Source organism: Vigna radiata, chromosome 9 (genome assembly GCF_000741045.1).
Source record: "Vigna radiata var. radiata cultivar VC1973A chromosome 9, Vradiata_ver6, whole genome shotgun sequence".
NCBI classification, from domain to species: domain Eukaryota; kingdom Viridiplantae; phylum Streptophyta; class Magnoliopsida; order Fabales; family Fabaceae; genus Vigna; species Vigna radiata.
In genome coordinates, this window is record NC_028359.1 from 7,260,776 (window position 1) to 7,275,643 (window position 14,868).

At 32.2% G+C, this 14,868-nt stretch overlaps 3 non-coding genes across 3 annotated transcripts; 2 read left to right on the forward strand and 1 right to left on the reverse strand.

The window, feature by feature from the left end:
- The first annotated feature begins 5,201 nt into the window (after window positions 1-5,201).
- Window positions 5,202-5,272, forward strand: TRNAG-GCC. Its single transcript has one exon. It is a non-coding gene; the product is annotated as a tRNA-Gly (tRNA).
- Window positions 5,273-10,663: 5,391 nt separating this feature from the next.
- On the forward strand, window positions 10,664-10,734 carry TRNAG-GCC. Its single transcript has one exon. It is a non-coding gene; the product is annotated as a tRNA-Gly (tRNA).
- Window positions 10,735-12,160: 1,426 nt separating this feature from the next.
- Window positions 12,161-12,231, reverse strand: TRNAG-GCC. Its single transcript has one exon. It is a non-coding gene; the product is annotated as a tRNA-Gly (tRNA).
- Window positions 12,232-14,868: the final 2,637 nt, after the last annotated feature.

Below are 14,868 nucleotides of genomic sequence, written 5' to 3' on the forward strand. Positions count from 1 at the left end.
TATAGTTTAATTTTACAAAATTAAATTGTAAAATAAGATTAACATTTTCTTATATATTATAAATTAATTCTATTTTTAATTGATACGAGACTTTCAACAATTCTAACTCTTCATTAATAAATAAACCATATATTTATCATAAGTTAAAATTAAATAATATATCTCAAAATAAATTAACAAAATATATGTAGAGAAAATATAAAATTAAATAAGATATTTTTTTTAAAAAATATAAATAATTATTGTCACATCATGAAATCAACTGTTATTGTGTTACATGATCTTAAAATCATCTGGTGACATGTTTTTAATTTAATGATTTGATAATCATTAAATTAATATTAACTTGTTTAATGAACATCCTATTTTCTTTAACACGTTCTCTAATAATTATATTTATATATTTTAGATTTCATCTTTGTCATTTTTATCAATAGATATTTCAACAAGGTTATCAAAATTCAATTTTAATAATTAGTAATATAGTCCAAAATTCTAGATCTAAACATAAAACTCTTCAATTCTATGTCATAATTGAAATAACACTCATGGCTTATTTTATACTCCTACAAAATACAATTCCACAAATTAGTTAAAATCTAACCAAACGTAGATTTTTATTATTAAGGCAATCAATGATGTCTTAGATCAAAGTAGTTTATCTGTCATCACTTTATTTATATATATATATATATATATATATATATATATATATAAAATAAACATATAATTCTTTGCTCTTTGAAGATATTTCATTTTATTTATAACTTTTCAATGATCAACTTCATAAGTACTCTTCCAAAACTCCCATTGTAAATGAAAGGTGAGTATACATAAAACTTTCAACAACTCAATCATATGAAATATTTTCTTAAGTTTTCATTAAAGGTCATATTTGAAGGCACTATCCTGTTCAAATCCACTCTTCATAATGAAATTTGTGACACCTGGGCACTGACGAGGGTGGGAAGTGATCGTCGGTGCAAGAGGCATGATGCAGGGGACACATACAAGGAGCGACTCCTGGTAGGCTTCCAGTGGAAGGGGCACATGGACGAATCGAACATACACCGGAATGAGAGGGATCTGGAGACTATATAGGTATGAGACTATACAGTTGAGACCTTTCTTTATGGATCTTAACATCAATGATATAACATGTTTCACTTATTAATGGCATATCCCTTAATCATGGCCAAGCATACTCAAGAAGAGTTTGAGTTATATGTGGAAAGTGGACCCAAACTCTTATCATCATGGACTATCAATGAATTCTTAGTAGATTAGGTTTATTTTAGGCCTTGTATAATGGGTCAAGCAATCTAAGGTTTCCTTTAAGCCTTGTATTTGAGCATTGATAAGGACATATTTTACCATGATTTCAATATTGAATTGAGAGATAATGTCAACTCTTTCTTAACTTTGCACCTTCTTTATGCCTCAATTTGTTAAGTTTGTAAGTAGTTACACCTTAAGTTGAATTAATTTAAATTTCATCACAGATCCCCACTTTTTGGTTGTTAGATCACATACATGAAGCTTGTTGGCCGATTCGAGGAATGGAAGAATCACAAAGTTTGAATGAATGTAAAAGAGAAAATTTTGAGAAAAGATAATTGCTACAGCTGGGGTACAACTGAGGTGCAGCTGAGTCTCATTCTTCTCTGGAGTGTTGTAGTTGAGGTTCAACTGGGGTACAGCTGAGCGCCCTGCTCTCTGGAAGGCTGCAGCTGGGGTACAGCTGAGCGCCCTGCTCTCTGGAAGGCTGCAACTAGGGTGCAGCTGAGCGCCCAGCTCTCTGGAAGTCTGCAGCTGGGGTACAGCTGAGTGGTGGCAATGCTGATGTGGAAAAATTAGGTCTTTTTAGACCTAAAACGCGAGGGGCTTTGCATCTTTGGCTACCCAGACACATTTTCTCTGCTTGGGAGCTCTTAGAGGCAAGCTTGGAGCTGTGGGAACAGTTCTTCTTCATCCTTGGGTTCTCTTCTTTCTTCCATTTCCACCATTGTTGTAAGCTTGAGCTCTCCATTCATGGAGAGCTAGTTTCATTATTGTTGGGGGATTAATGTAACCATTAAACTCTTATGTAAAACATTTTGTTTTGAATGAATATATACCTCTTTCATTGATTGTTAGTGTTTAATTCCTTCTCTTAATGCTTGTTGTGAAGTTGCTACCCATGACATGATTTTAGGGTTTACTTGATATTGGAAAATGTTGGGTAAATCTTGACTTGGGTTAAACACCTAAAGGAAATAGTATCTAGGGATAGAACTAGGACCTTTGGTTGTCTTAAAATCTCATTTCTTAATGCGGAACTAATCGTTAGGTTTTCCAAGGGATTGGAGTCTAATGAGGAAGTCTAAGCTCTTTCTACCAAAGGATTGGGGTTTGAGTAAACTAGTAGATTGACATTGACATATTAATGAAGAGGAAGTGATTTTTTTCTATACATAAGAGTGAAGTAGGTGAAATCATACCCCCAACAATATCATTCCATATCATCTCTAATCTTACCATTTCCAAGTGTTTGAGTGCTTAAGATCACTTTTATCATTTATGTTTTATAGTTACTTTAATTGAACCAAAACTCAATTTGTGGAAGCATTCTGTAGTCTAGGTTAGTTAGAAATTATACGATTGTCCAGTGCAACGAGTCTCTTGGGAAACGATATCCGGTCTTACCGGTTTTATTACTTGAAACGATTTGGTACACTTGCCAAAGTCATAACAAGCATCGATTTGTAGTGTAGGGTTTTAGGCCTAAAGGAGATGACCCTATGGAGACACATGGATCTGGGTTAAAATCCTTAGCTTGGAGAATAAACCTTCTAGAAGCTTGTGGGTCATTAACTAGAGTAGTCTCCAAGTTGCTATCTTTTTTTGAGACACGTGTTATTGTCATGTGACATGCTCTTAATGGAAATGATTTCTCCTTAGTAATGGTCATATGTCATGTTCTTATAGGAGAAGATTTCTCCTTAGTAGGGGTTATATGTCATGCTCCTAATACAAATGATTTCTTCTTAGTAGTGATTATGTGTCATCCTTCTAATGAAGAGGATTTTACCTTGGTTTCTAAGTTAGAGCATTAAGGTTTTGCTTCTACGATTTAAAAAAACCTTTAGGGTTACCTAAGCTTATAAATAGAGATACCTCCCTTCATGTAAATTCACCTTTGGATAAATTATTATTATGCTGTCAAATTTGTGTCGTACTACTCAACTTACGTCACCAAGCATTGCAAGAAAAAATTGAATTACATACAGCCAAAATTCGTATATAAGACTCAAAATGCTATATAACACTAAGTTATATAAGATTTACATATGGACAAAAATTCGTATATAAAACTATCGTAACTAAATTATATATGGATATATTCGTATATAACTTAAATAGAGATTTATCAAGATATAATTACATATGGAAAAATCCGTATGTAAAGTCCATATATAATTACATACAAAAGAATTTGTATATAATTATATATGAAAATATTCGTATGTAATTACATAGGAAAAAATTTGTATATAACTTTATGATTTTATAAAAAAAAAAATAAATGATCTCACGTACACCCAATTCCAAAGCCAACTCTTATCTTCTTTTTCACCAACAAGTTTCTACTTATTAAGCCAAATAGACTCAAGTGAAAAAAAAAGAGAAATAAAATATTAAACCCATCGCATAAAGTCTGAATATAAAAAAATAGACTTCAAAGTGTAGAAGAGGAATGATGATAAAATCCCATTAGACATTAATCACAACCAAAATTTCGCGAAACAATTAAATAGTATAACTGAATTTTTGAACTAAAAAGAAAGGTTAAAAAATACCTCCTTGTTTAGTACGATGGTTATCATAAAGGATGGTAGTATAATCATGGAAATCTTTAAAATGATTATGGAAGGTTACAATATTTAACTCATGCATTAGGAGTATCTCAATAAAATAAAACAATAATAAGACCCATATATGGTAAAAGTAACCCAAATACCAATAAAACCACCAACCGATGATAATATAAGCAGACAAACAAATAATGCTTAGAATTGGCACCACGTGCCCTTAATACTTATAGTATATTATCTAACTAAATATTTACTACTTGATTATAAAATATCTAAATATTTTATATTTTACTAAAATATGAAATATATAATTTAAATTTTTATCTATAATTCAACATAATCTTTAAACTCCAGATTTTTCTTCTTAACTTATTAAATTAATTTTAAAACAGAATAATAGAAACGAAATTTAAATCTAATTAAACTTCACAAAATTGGTTTGTAAAATAAAGTTTACATAATAATACGACTTTATCTCTAATCGAGATAAGATTTTTAACACAGAATCCACTTTTTATCTTGAAAAAACAACATTAAAATTGCATTAGTCTCAAATTTTCAATCCGTACAAAACTAACAAGGCTGAATAGGTTCTTTTATTCATTATGATCACCTACTTCTACAAATTACTTACCCGGAACATGATTTTATTGGAGTCTCCCACCAATTTTTGAAATAAAGTTAAAAAACATAAACCACAAAGCTGAAGGGGTCAGCACTATTGTAGTGCCTTTGAGAAACATGCTTAGGAGAGATTATATAAGATAATAAAATATGATATGATAAGATAAATCATATTAGAATTAAACAATTACTTAATTAGTAGAGGTGAACATAAATTAAACAATATTAGAATGTAACATTAATTCTGATTAAATGAGAACCTTAATTAAAAATACATACAATTATTTAAGAATTGACCTAGTTATGATTTTTATAAATTATGAGAATTATCAAAAAATAAATTTTAACTGAATTATATTATAAAAATTTATATAAGATTTTTAAATTATATTTAACATATATAGATAGTAATTATTTAATTTATTATTTTAATGAAACTGTAATTTAAATTTACGTCTTTGTAAATAAAAATAGATAAGATAATAAGCTAAATAATATTTTTTATTATATGATTATCAATTTAATCTGGGATTTAAAATTTCTACATCATCATAGAGAAATAGACATTTAATTATCTTTTTAGTCAAATAAAATTTTATTAGATATGACTAAAATAAAGTAAATTCAATACAAATGAAAAGGCCTTTTAGTAGAAATGAAAAAGCCTTTTATTAACATCTTCTTATAATATAAAAATATATCTATTGATGACTTCAAACAAAAGCACCAGTGGTCTAGTGGTAGAATAGTACCCTGCCACGGTACAGACCCGGGTTCGATTCCCGGCTGGTGCATTACGTTCAGAGCTATGATGAAAGATGCATTTGATTGATGGGTTGATCTCTCATTCGTCTCAAAAACATAGATGAATCATATGCAGATCTGAGCTCTCTCTTTTTTCCTTTTTTTCTGTTTACTTGCTGTTGCTTCACAATCTGCAGCTACATTGTACTAAATTAGTATGCTTTTACTGAGTGTTTCTTTTTTTTTTTGGTTCACTTACACATTTCTATTTAATATTAGATTTTCAATTTATATTTTATAACATAAAAAAAACAAAAATGTCTTTACCTCTTACACTAGTGTAGGGGATGGAGAATAACATGTCTACCTCGGTGATTCCAGCACCACTCATGTTCTGGGAAAAGAAAAGGTTTTTCTCAAACTCACATCTGGAAAGACTTTGGCCTTGAGTGATGTGCTACATGTGTGATCAATCAAAGTTAATTTAATCTCTGTAGCACTACTGGGAAAGGTGGGGGTTAAAATGTCATTTGAGTCTGACAAAATCATTATGAAAAAAAAATGTTTTCGTGGGGAAGAGATATTGTGATCAAGGACTCTTCATTCTAAATGTTTATGAAAATATTAATGAATCAAGTTCTTCTGCTTATATTGTTGACTCGTATAATATATTGCATGCTAGATTAAGACCTGTGAATTCGTCGTATGTTTTGAAATTACAACGACTAGGATTAATTAATATGTATGATAAACAGAGTAGTAAGTGTGATATATGTGTAGAATCTATCTAACAAAGAAAACATGTTTTTTGTAGAACGTCAAACTAAATTGTTAGGGTTAATTCATACTGATCTAGCTGATATGAAACAAACCATGTCTAGAGGAAGTACAAATTATTTTGTGACCTTTATAGACGATTATTATAGATCCACCAAAGTTTACTTAATCGAACATAAAGATGAAGCCTTTAATGTGTTTTTAACCTATAAAGCAGAAGAAAAAAATCAATTGAATAAGAAAATTAAGAGGATTAAATCAGATAGAGGTGATGAGTTTCTACTATTTAATTAATTTTGTGTTAAACAAGGAATTATCCATGAAGTGACCCCAACATATTCACCCGAGTCTAATGGGGTAGCCGAGAGAAAAAATAGAACCCTTAAGGAAATGATGAATGCTTTCTTGTTAGTTCTGGTGTACCTGATAACCTTATGGGAGAAGCCTTGCTTATTGCATGTTTTTTACAAAATAGAATACCCCATAAGAAAACCGGTAAAACTCCTTATGAGTTCTGGAAAGGTTACCAACCTAACCTTAAATATCTAAGAGTGTGGGGGTGCTTAGCTAAGGTGATGTTACCTGATCCTAAGAAAAGGAAAATAGGCACTAAAACCGCTGATTGCATATTCTTAGGTTATGTTGAACATAGTACTGCCTACAGGTTTCTAGTTGTTAAAAGTAACATTCTTGAGAGAAATTCTATAATGGAGACGACAAATGCTGAGTTTTTTGAACATGTGTTTCCCTTAAAGGTTAGTGAGATGTCTCAACATGTTGATGATGATAATAATAATAATAATGATACCATGAATGAGGATTTGAGAAGAAGTAAAACATAGAGAAAGAAAGCTTCCTATTGGAGATGACTTTTATACTTATCTCTTTGATAGTGATCCAACAAGCTTTGTAGAAGCTACTAGTGTTCCTGATGCAAAACAGTGGGATAAGGCCATCAGGACTGAAATTGAATCAATTCGAAAAACGATACTTGGACTTTAGTAGATTTTCCTAAATGAACAAAAGTCATTGGTTGTAAGTGGATCTTTAAGAAGAAATATCACCCTGATGGATCCATAGAAAAATATAAGGCAAGATTAGTGGCAAAAGGTTTTACTCACAAACACAACATATATTACTTTGATACTTTTGCTCCTATGATTAGGATTTCCTCTATTAGAGTGTTATTAGCTCTAACAGTTATCCATAAACTAGTGATCCATCAGATGGATGTTAAAACAACTTTTTATATGGTGATTTAGAGGAAGAATTTTATATGACTCAACCTGAAGGGTGTGTTGTACCTGGTCAAGAGGAGAAAGTATGTAAACTCTTAAAATCCTTGTATGGGTTGAAATAAGCACCAAAGCAATGGCATGAAAAACTTGATAATGTGTAGCTCTGTAATGGTTTTTCACTTAATGATGTTGATAAATGTGTGTACTCTAAATCTGAAAATGGTGATAGTGTTATTATATGCTTGTATGTGGATGACATGTTAATCTTTGGTACATGCAATAAGATTGTCGGTAGAACAAAATTGTTTCTAGGATCAAAATTTGAAATGAAAGACATGGGTGAAGCCAATGTGATTTTAGGTATTAGAATCATAAGGAAGGGAAATAGTATATTATTATCTTAAGAACAATACATTGAGAAACTTCTTAAGAAGTTTGGGTTTTATGACCTGAAAAGTGAGTACCCCTTATGATTCTAATTTTAAATTAATGAAAAATAGAGGAGAATCATTATCTCAGCCTCAGTATGCCCAGATAATTGGGAGCTTACTGCACTTGATGAGCTTTTCTAGACCTGATATTGCTTATGTAGTAGGTAGACTGAGTAGGTACACTCAATGTCCAAATCAGGAACATTGGGATGCACTTCTTATGATTATGAGATACTTAAGAGGTTCGATGGATTATGCCATTGAATATAGTGAATTTCCCGTTATACTAGAAGGGTACAGTGATGCTAACTGGATCTTTGATTCAAATGAGACAAAATCCACTAGTGGTTATGTATTACACTTGGGGGTGGTGCGATTACATGGAGATCAACCAGACAAACAATTATTGCAAGATAAACAATGGAATCTGAGTTTGTTGCTCTTGAGATGGCTGGTAATGAGGCTGAGTGGCTGAAAAACTTCTTAGTGAGCATTCCACTAGGAATGAAACCAACCCCATCGGTGTCAATACACTGTGATTGCCAATCGGCAATAGTTATAGCTAAAAACAAGAATTACAATGGAAAGAATAAACATAGACAATTGAGACATAATTTGGTGAAGCAGTTGCTAAAGAGTGAAACTATTTCCATTGATTATGTGAAGTCAAAATGGAATCTAGCAGATCCTCTGACAAAACCCCTGAGAAGACAAATGATATTAGAAACATCGAAGGGAATCAGACTTAAGCCACTTGCAAACAAACAAGTGATGGTAACCCAACCTTTGTGATTGGAGATCCCATGAATAAGGTTCATATGGGTAAAAATAAGTCTCTTGTTAGTTCTGATAGCACTAAATTTATTTTAATCAATTATGTCCCTTCCTATGGTGTGTGTGAAAGTGATAGAAACTGTATTTTTGAGAGGTTAAACTTTGTCATTAAAATTCTATGTGGTGAAAGAATTTTAGTTTAAACAAAGTTTCTAATGATTTTTATATCCCTTATGGGTGGTGTATGATTTGCAGCATACAATTGATGAAATCGCCTATATGAGTGTCGAGTGGGGCCGCTTGCATGAGATCTTGGTGGGTCGACTTTATGTTGTATTTGGGCCGAACTTGTCTTCAGGTTTGTCCTACCAAACTTGTCTCTAGTCTTGTTTGTTAAGATAGTCTCTTCTCAAGCTTGTGTTCACGTTTCTCTTGCTCAACTTATCTCCTACCGAAATTGCGACAAGGTTTTTCCTGCTATTTATGACTGGTGTTTAAGTTTATTATAAATTAAAAGTAAGAGCTTAGCTGGACTAGAACTAGGGTTGGCAAAAAAAACTGTGCCCGCGGGTATCCGCGGATAAAATTCGCTTAGGGTATTTAGTACCCATGGGTAAGAGGTACCTATGGGTAGCGGGTATTTTAATACCCGCTTGTTAACGGGTCATATTCAGGTATCATACTATCCGTACCCACAGGTACCCGTTACCTGTTTGAAAAATAAAATTACAATTTTATCCCTGTTTTCATACTTATTCTCTCTCAGTACTCAAGCAAACCCTAAATCTCATTTTTTTCTCATTCACTCTACCTGCCCTGCCGTCATAGAACTAGGGTTTCCACCCAAAGGTACCCTCCACCCCTCAACACCTTATTTGCATCAAACAAAAACTTCAAGAGCGTCACCAGGATCCACCAGTTCACGACACTCCTGCACCGCACCAGATCCACCACTCCATCGAATAGCGGCAGTCGCTGTTGAAGCAGCACGTGGAACACGATTCACTCTGTTGTCGCGTCGGTACCCCTTGCAACACGTCACTGGTGCCTTCGCTCGCCATTATGACAAGGTCCACACTCAACCCGCCGTTTATGGGTTAGGAGGCTTCTGCGATTCCCACCGTTACGAGAACACCCTCGAAGCCTCGGAGAGTCGCCACTACAACGCACATTGCTACAAAGAGAACACTACGCCTGGGTCACCAGAGCTCGCCTCTCATTCCTGCGAAGCCAGACCTAAAGAAAAGAGAAAAGAGGAATGCCTCCCTGATGTGGAATGAAGCAGAACCAGGGAAAAGAAGGAAGAATTGTGCCACCTGTTGCGAATAAAACAAAGCCAAACGATTGGAGAAAAAAGATGTTTCCTGCAGGTCCAAACCAGAACGAAAAGGAATTTGGGGGTTTTGATGTGTCGTTGTCGGGGAGGGAGGAGGGGAAGGGGTTTTGCGGGAGGGAATTTGGGTGTTTCTTTGGGATTGGGAGGGTTTTTGTGAGATTTGGAGAAGCCATTGTGGCATTATCTCTTTAAAAAAATAATAAAATATATATATATATATATATATATATATATATATTTTTTTTTTTTTAAATATTTATTGGTTGAAAATGGGTATCCGCAGGTTGAAAAAAATCCGCGAGTTTTTTTTACACAGGTACCTGACGGGTAACGGAACGAATAACAAATACTTTTTTTGCATGCGGATCGAGTTCAGGTATCACACTATTCGTGTCCAATCCAACCTGTTATCCCTAACTATAACCATCATTTACACTTTTTGTTGGCTATCTTTAAGTTATATGAAGTCATATCGAGCAAAACAAAAGACTACTGTTTTATTCTCTTTAGTTAAATTTTTAACTTTTTATTTTTTTTTTGTTTTTATTAACCTTTAGAATTTTTTTGACAACTCTAATTGTATTATTTATAGATATCTAATAATCTATTAATTAAAGTAAAATATGTATTAGAGCAGTATTAGTGAAATCAAAATTTAATAACCAAATTAAAATTAAAATTTATAGTGCTTGATTGTATTAAATCAAATCATCGATAATTATTAAAATATTGATATTTTAAGAGACAAAATCATATAAAATACAAACCGGTTCAAGTTTTTGTCATAAGATATAGTTAAACATAAAAATATAAAATGTAATTAAGTTTGGTTTGGTTTAAATTAAATATAAAATTTGAAAACATATTTCTATACAATGACAGAAAGCACCAGTGGTCTAGTGGTAGAATAGTACCCTGCCACGGTACAGACCCGGGTTCGATTCCCGGCTGGTGCATTTCTTTGAGAGCTGTGATGAAAGATGCATATGATTGATGGGTTGATCACTCATTCATCTCAAAACCATAGATGAAAAATATGCAAACCTGAGTTCTCTCTTTTTTCCTTTTTTTTTTGTTTACTTGCTGTTGCTTCAGAATCTGCAGCTAAATTGTACTAAATTAGTATAGAGTTTGGTGGATCATTGATTTTCAAGTAAATAATTCACAGCTGCTGTTACTTATCTGTCAAATTAAACAGTTGGAACAAATTTGTAGGACTATAATTCATACAATTTAAGAACATCAACATTCTTAGAAGCTTATAGACAACACTTATAGAGTTTACTTCACGACACAGATTAAGGATGTTCAATACATTAACATTAGAAGCTCAGAGAGAATATATACATACAGGAGTAGTTCATGGATATTCTATATTAATGCAATATAATATGACAGTACTCCAATAAAAAATCTTAATACTGTGTTTTTTTTTGGATTCTTGTTATGTTACTTGACTTTCACATTTCTATTTAATATTAGACTTTCAATTTATATTTTATAACATGTCATGTTCTTAAAAAGAATCAAAATCATTTAAGTAATATTCTTCATTACCATGATTTGTCTACATTAATGTCTCCTCTTCTTCTTTCATCTCTGGTAGATTTTACCAATAATCTTATTCACAATAAGTTATCTAAAAAACATGTTTCGAAACTCTCTTTTTGTTTTTCCTTTTGTGGATGCAAAACAATTCTAAACAATATCTCATAAGAATCTATAATTATGGAATGTTATTGGTTTTGAATTAACCCTTTGGTTTTGAAATTCATTTAAGATGAATATTTAAAAACTGTATTAGAAAGTATAAATTCTTTTATATTAAAAGTAGTGGTTTATAGGATTTCATGACAGCATACAAAACGATAAGCAGAAGAAAAAGGGCATCCAGAATATTTGAATTGTTAAAGTATATTATTTATTCTAACATAAACAAATATAGAAGAATTGTATAATTTATTCAGAAAAATAGAAAAAAAAAATCAATCTTTGGAAGATAAGAATTTTAGAAAACTATTATTTGTTATATTCATTATTTTTTCTTACACCAAATCACTGTTTGTATTACAAAACATGAAATTTGAGGCTCAAAGATCTCTCATGTATTGTTAGCGATTCATTACTTCAACTATATATATCTCTGAATTTGCGATCTACACGTATGCATGCAGAAATTATGTAGTTGAGATGCAGCATGGCTCATCAATGATCCACCAAACTCTATAGAATTTAGCTGCAGATTCTGAAGCAACAGCAAGTAAACAAAAAGAAAACGAAAAAAGAGAACTCAGATCTGCATATGTTTCATCTATGTTTTTGAGATGAACATGTGATGGACCCATCAATCATATGCATCTTTCATCACAGTTCTCAACGGAATGCACCAGCCGGGAATCGAACCCGGGTCTGTACCGTGGCAGGGTACTATTCTACCACTAGACCACTGGTGCTTCTTGTTATTTCTTACAAACATTTTATATATTGATAATTTGATCTAGTTTGTTTACAAATAAGAGAAAATGTAGAAATTATAAACAATCCAGTATATGTATTTTCATGATCAAATATTTACTACTTTACATGTTTTTTTTTTTTATAAAACATGTTTCACAATTTTATATGATGAAAAAGTTTATTTAAACCAAATATTTTTCTTCAGATTTTATATTTAATTTAAACCAAACCAAACTTAATTACATTTTATATTTTTATGTTTAATTATATTTTATGCAAAATCATAAAAACTTGAACCTCTGATTTAGTTTGCATTTTATATGATTTTGTCTCTTAAAATATCAATATAATTATCGATAATTTGATTCAATACAATCAAACACTTAAAATTTATACTTTAATGTAGTTATTATAAATTTTGATTTCATTAATACCACTCTAATACCTATTTTAGTTTTAAATAATTAACTTCGATATTTTTATTTGGATTTTCTTAGTTTAATTAATTAATAAAGGGTTAAATATGTTTTTAGTCCCTATATTATCAAGCGGTTTTGGTTTTAGTCCCTCTTTCAAAATAAAGTACATTTTAGTCATCTTTCGTTAGTAAACTTTGATTTTAGTCCTTGGAAATTAACACCCTTAAAAATATGATGATGTGGCTAACAGAGACAACTTTTTTTTCTTATATTGACTGAGTGTTTGTCAGCCTTTTTCCCTCTCTCTCCCTAGTCTCTTCCTTCAATCCCAAAACACAAAACAGTCCTATCTTCCGATCTCGCATCTCCCATCACGACGAACTTCACTGGCTTAAACTGGGTTGGTCTAGAGCATGGTTATCGAAAACGCGAGTTAACTCGTTAACTCGGTCGAGTTTACGAGTTCAGACTATGCTTTCGAGTTAACTCGTAAGCAAACTTGTTTTTAGAGTAGGATCGGTAGACTCGGTTGTTGACTCATTAAACTCGCCTAAAATCGCGAGTTTGGTTCCGATTGTGCGAGTTTGGAAAAAAAATTCGAAAACAGAAAACGACTACGTTTTAAGGACGCATCAGATTAGGTTTTTTAAAACATTCACTCACTGTTCATCTTGGTTTTCATTGTTCATCTTCTTTCTCGCACTCTCGCTTTCTATCTCGTTCGATCTCGCCATTCGTCGCTTCCTCATTCATGAGGTTCGTAGTCCACCGGTCGTCGATCTCGACGTTTGAACTCAGCCTCCGTCGCGCCTTCATTCTCATCCTTCTGGGTTCTGTAAGTCGAAACCCTCTTTCACTAAAATCTGAAATTTGGGTTCATGGGCACCACTACAAAGTATATTTTAAACACTTTTGGCACTGGCACTCACACTGCAACATGTATTTTTTTTTATTGATTTTTAAGATGAGTTGATGTCACGGGCCTTATGGCACTACAACTTTACTTTGAGTTCACATGCCACTGCAACATATATTATTTTATATATTTTAAGTTGAATTGATGTTACAGACACTGCAACAAATAATTTTTTGATAATTTCATGTGGGGTTAATAATTTTTTATATATCAATTTTTTAATAATTGATGTTACGGGCATTGCAACATATATTTTAATAGTAATTTGTTTTTAAAACATTGCACCACTTTACAACACTACAGTGCATCATTCTTTTTATTTTTTTCAAAAATAAAGCGTTGCTCCCTGGACTGTTAAAAAAACCGTGCTTCCACAATATTTTTAACTTTTGGACATTTTATTTTTTATATTTATAGTGAAAAAGCTTATCTCACTATGTCGGGAAACGCATCAAATTCCGGAGAAGTTAATCCAAGTGTATCTTCATCAGTTAGAAGTAGAAGTAAAAATGCTCCGGGAAATCGATCTGATATTGGATGGAAACATGGACTTGATGTTAATGGTAATGGAAGAAAGGTGAAATGCAACTATTGCTCAAAGATTGTAAGTGAAGGCATATTTAGATTTAAGCATCATCTTGCTGGAACTAGAGAAGATTCTGAACCTTGTGCTTTTGTTCCGGATGAAATTAAGAATTTGATGATAAAAATAGTTGCAGAAGCTAAGAATGCTTCATTAAAGAAAAGAAAGATAAATATCGGTGAAGACGAGGAAGAAAGTGACAGTCTTGAAGGAGGACACAAGGTATTCGGTTTTAAAGGAAAAGAAAAAGTTACTACTACTAGTAAGGGGGGAGTTCAAGCAACTATAAATCAAATGATGAAAAAAGGATTCAAAGAAGAAGTTGATGCTCAAGTTGCTGAATTCTTTTACACCAGTGTCATTCCTTTTAATGTAATTAGAAATCCAGCATTTGCAAAGATGTGTGAAATGATTGGTAAGTATGGAGTTGGATACAAACCACCATCTTATCATGATATTAGAGAGAAACTCTTGAAACAAGATGTGAAGAAAACAGATGCAAATCTTGAGGAATATAAGGAGGAGTGGAAGAAAACTGGATGTACAATTATGTCTAATGGTTGAACGGATAGAAAAAGACGTTCTATTTGCAACTTCTTGGTGAATAGTCCTAGAGGGACGATTTTTCTTTATTCACTTGACACTTCAGACATTTCAAAAACAGCTGATAAAGTTTTCAAAATGTTGGATGATGTTGTCGAGTTTGTTGGAGAAG